Below are 5,000 nucleotides of genomic sequence, written 5' to 3' on the forward strand. Positions count from 1 at the left end.
GACACATCTTCTCCCTGTCTCGGCCGCGACTCCTGCGCGCCTTGGATGGTATAGCGTTAATGCGCGTGCGGATGCACGCGACGTAGTCACGGCCAGACAGGAAGCGACTGGTGTCCTCGACCCAGCTATGTTGGCCTGATGTCCTGGCTGACGACGAGAGAGCTGCCCCGTCGAAGGAGATGTGCAGGCGCGCCGCCCACATCTCACCAACTTTTGCAGCCGTTGGCAGCAGATGGCCCTCCCACGTGAGGTGTCGTTCAAGCGCCGCCACTTCGTGTCGTGCCTCCCCCAGGTCTGCGTCGGTGGTAGTGGTCTCGAGCTGCAACAGGGTGAGGAGCCTGCCCCGCCTCAGGGTTGGCCCTATCCAGCGGGCTGATGGAATCCCAAGGCCCCCATGGGCAATTGGAGCGTGAAAGTAGCCCAAGGGGGTGTCGGCTGGGAGGCGGAACCATCTCCTCACGGCGGCTCGAACACAATTGTCCATGGCCTTGAGCGCACCGATGCGGGTGCGACTCAGTGCTAGGCCATGATACAGGCCCGGGAGAAGGACCTCACGAAGTGCAAAGAGCCGCTGCTGCGGCTTCAGCGGCGCCCGCGTGATGATCGACAGCTGCTCCTCGATGTGGTGCCTCGGATGGAAGAGACACCGCCCAGAGGAGGAGAACTGCAGTCCCAGGTAGCGGAAGGTCTCACCCACTCCCAACGCCGGCATGGTGGTTTCGCCGGCCGTGAAGGTGACGCTCGCATCCACTTTCACTTTCTTCTCGCGGCCGGACGCCACGAGTGCGAGGGTGAGACACTTCCGCGGGTTAACACGCAGCCCCAGCTGGTCGAGGGCTGCTACTGCTGCGTTGATAAGGGACTGCAGGCCCCCCCTCGTGGAGGCGAAGAGCAGGATGTCATCCGCGAAGGCCGCCGCGTTCGTCTGGCGGCCCAACACCTTGACACCTACGTGTGAGGGCAGCTGATCTAGAACATAATCAACAGCGAAATTGAACAGGAGAGGGGACAGAGGATCTCCTTGCCGAACGCCTCTTGCTGGCCGCACGGCCGGAGACTCGTCGCCACCCCCCGCAATTACCGTCGTGCTGTCCGCATAGCAGCCCTCGACGTAGTCAATGAATTCGTCCGGCAGACCATGGGCTTTAAGCACAGGACGCAAAGCCGCATGGTCCAACGAATCGAACGCCTTGGACACATCGAGAGATGCCATGAACACAGAACGACAGCGGCGGACGGCGCCGACGAGTATCCGGTCGAGGAGGAAAGTGTTCTCCAGCATCCCATCCCTTGGGATGAAAGCCCGCTGACGTTCGTCCACAGCACACATCTGCATCAGGCGAGTCGCCAGAACCTTATGGAAGGTTCGGGCTAGCACCGAGCAGACGGTGATGGGCCGAAAGTCAGCGGGGGATGCTGGGGCGGCTGTCTTAGGCAGCAAAGAGGTCCTGGCTCGGAGGAGGGAAGGGGGGAGCTTGCGGGTAAGCAGGAAAAGGTTTAGGAGTTTGGTGGTGACCTCCGCTGGAAGGCGGCGCAGCTGCACCGGCGAGAGGCCGTCAGGGCCGGCAACGGAGCCTCTGGGCGGCAGGGCGGCCGCAACCTCTTCTGCAGTGATCGGCCTCCATAGGCGCTCGAAGTCAACAGACTCCGAGCGCGGGAGAAGCCGGTCGGGAATGGAGCCAGCGTTGGAAGGTGGCTCTGTCGTGAAGAGGCTGCGCCAGAAGTCCACCAGCCCCGGGATGGTCGACGGCGGCTGGAGCAGGGTGCCATCCAGGAGGCCTCGCACGCAGCGCGCGCGATTCTTCCTGAAGGCATCCTGACATCTGGCATATTCCCACCGGCGGCGCTTCCGCTTGGAGAGCGGAGGGCCACCACCAGACCGCTGCTGGGATGGCGGGCGCAACGTCTTCCTCTTCCTTGCTCCTGCTTCCTCAGAGCCGACAGCACGGAGGGCCTCAGGCAGCCCAGCCGCGACCACTGCCAACGGCGTACCCGGCCCCAAACACGCAAGGTCGTCCAGGGCCGAGAAGCGCGCGGCCGACCGCGGCAGGCCGGCGAGGTGCCTCCATATAGCTTCGTCGACTATAGATGTTTGTGGCGGGCGCTCAAGCTCCGGCGGAGAGGGTGGCCCCTCCGGCAGCGACTCCGGGACGGGTGAATGGCGCAGACCATGCTGCGTCTGTTGTTCCCGCCTCAGCTCCTCTACGTATTCCCGCACCATCGTCCTGTGTGCCACCGTCCTCCTCCTGCACTTGATGGCATCCAGGGTACGGTGCGGAAACAGGGGTAGAAGCTCCTGGTTTGCAAAGAGGACTTTGGAGTCACTGGCACAGAGAAGCCTAGCCTCCGCCAGGGCGAGCTCCCGCATTTCTTCTTCCGCCCACCGAGCTTTCTTCCTATCGGTTGTAATTTCCGCATTTGCCGCTTCCGGATGGGCGCGGCGGCGGTGTTGTCCGAGCCCGATCTTGCTGCGGAAGGCACGGCTGCAAATGCTGCAGTGGAACCATGGCTCCACGGCCTGCTCTACTTCAGGGCGGGTTGGCAGGCTAGCAGTCGGGACTGTTGGGCCGGGTCCTTCAGCGGAAGGCCCGGTACCCGTGTTTTCTTCTCTTGTTGTCCCAACATTAAGGGTTTTGCGATGGAGGGCTGGTAACCCCCCAAAGCCCCAAGTGCGGACTTCCACTCTGCTTACCAGTCCTATCAAGGACTGGCGTATCGGCGGGCCCACGGGAAGGGGGGAAGCCGCAGGCAAGGAGAGGCTAAGAGGGCATGGCCCATGTATTGCGCTTCACTTGCCCAGTAACTATGCCTTAAGAGAGTCATAGTTACTCCCGCCGTTTACCCGCGCTTGCTTGAATTTCTTCACGTTGACATTCAGAGCACTGGGCAGAAATCACATTGCGTCAACACCCGCTACGGCCATCGCAATGCTTTGTTTTAATTAGACAGTCGGATTCCCCCAGTCCGTGCCAGTTCTGAGTTGATCGTTGAATGGCGGCCGAAGAGAATCCGCGCACCCGCGCGCCCCCGGAGGAGCACGCTAAGGCGGACGCGGCCTCGCAGCAAGGAAGATCCGTGGGAGGCCAAGGCACGGGACCGAGCTCGGATCCTGCACGCAGGTTGAAGCACCGGGGCGCGAACGCCGCGCAGGCGCGCGCATCCTGCACCGCCGGCCAGCACGAGGCCGACCAACGGCGAGAGCAGACCACGCCCGCGCTAAACGCCCGCACTTACCGGCACCCCTACGGCACTCACCTCGCCCAGGCCCGGCACGTTAGCGCTGACCCACTTCCCGACCAAGCCCGACACGCCCCGATCCTCAGAGCCAATCCTTATCCCGAAGTTACGGATCCAATTTGCCGACTTCCCTTACCTACATTATTCTATCGACTAGAGGCTCTTCACCTTGGAGACCTGCTGCGGATATGGGTACGAACCGGCGCGACACCTCCACGTGGCCCTCTCCCGGATTTTCAAGGTCCGAGGGGAAGATCGGGACACCGCCGCAACTGCGGTGCTCTTCGCGTTCCAAACCCTATCTCCCTGCTAGAGGATTCCAGGGAACTCGAACGCTCATGCAGAAAAGAAAACTCTTCCCCGATCTCCCGACGGCGTCTCCGGGTCCTTTTGGGTTACCCCGACGAGCATCTCTAAAAGAGGGGCCCGACTTGTATCGGTTCCGCTGCCGGGTTCCGGAATAGGAACCGGATTCCCTTTCGCCCAACGGGGGCCAGCACAAAGCGCATCATGCTATGACGGCCCCCATCAACATCGGATTTCTCCTAGGGCTTAGGATCGACTGACTCGTGTGCAACGGCTGTTCACACGAAACCCTTCTCCGCGTCAGCCCTCCAGGGCCTCGCTGGAGTATTTGCTACTACCACCAAGATCTGCACCGACGGCGGCTCCAGGCAGGCTCACGCCCAGACCCTTCTGCGCCCACCGCCGCGACCCTCCTACTCGTCAGGGCTTCGCGGCCGGCCGCAAGGACCGGCCATGACTGCCAGACTGACGGCCGAGTATAGGCACGACGCTTCAGCGCCATCCATTTTCAGGGCTAGTTGCTTCGGCAGGTGAGTTGTTACACACTCCTTAGCGGATTCCGACTTCCATGGCCACCGTCCTGCTGTCTTAAGCAACCAACGCCTTTCATGGTTTCCCATGAGCGTCGATTCGGGCGCCTTAACTCGGCGTTTGGTTCATCCCACAGCGCCAGTTCTGCTTACCAAAAGTGGCCCACTTGGCACTCCGATCCGAGTCGTTTGCTCGCGGCTTCAGCATATCAAGCAAGCCGGAGATCTCACCCATTTAAAGTTTGAGAATAGGTTGAGGTCGTTTCGGCCCCAAGGCCTCTAATCATTCGCTTTACCGGATGAGACTCGTACGAGCACCAGCTATCCTGAGGGAAACTTCGGAGGGAACCAGCTACTAGATGGTTCGATTAGTCTTTCGCCCCTATACCCAGCTCCGACGATCGATTTGCACGTCAGAATCGCTACGGACCTCCATCAGGGTTTCCCCTGACTTCGTCCTGGCCAGGCATAGTTCACCATCTTTCGGGTCCCAACGTGTACGCTCTAGGTGCGCCTCACCTCGCAATGAGGACGAGACGCCCCGGGAGTGCGGAGGCCGCCGCCCCGTGAAGGGCGGGGAAGCCCCATCCTCCCTCGGCCCGCGCAAGGCGAGACCTTCACTTTCATTACGCCTTTAGGTTTCGTACAGCCCAATGACTCGCGCACATGTTAGACTCCTTGGTCCGTGTTTCAAGACGGGTCGTGAAATTGTCCAAAGCTGAAGCGCCGCTGACGGGAGCGATTATTCCGCCCGAGAGCATCCCGAGCCAACAGCGGCGCGGGTCCGGGGCCGGGCCAGGTAGGTCCGTCATCCGGGAAGAACCGCGCGCGCTTGCCGGGAGCCCGAGCGCCCAAAGGGGCGAATCGACTCCTCCAGATATACCGCCGGGCAGCCAGCCAGGACACCGGGGCTCTGCCCAACAGACG

The 5,000-nt window shown here is 61.8% G+C and overlaps 1 pseudogene; it reads right to left on the reverse strand.

Moving 5' to 3' along the window:
• LOC124733412 overlaps positions 1-5,000 on the reverse strand; it is a 7,816-nt pseudogene that overhangs the window by 2,123 nt on the left and 693 nt on the right.

The sequence above is a fragment of the Schistocerca piceifrons genome, unplaced genomic scaffold, assembly GCF_021461385.2.
Source record: "Schistocerca piceifrons isolate TAMUIC-IGC-003096 unplaced genomic scaffold, iqSchPice1.1 HiC_scaffold_1392, whole genome shotgun sequence".
NCBI classification, from domain to species: Eukaryota; Metazoa; Arthropoda; class Insecta; order Orthoptera; family Acrididae; genus Schistocerca; species Schistocerca piceifrons.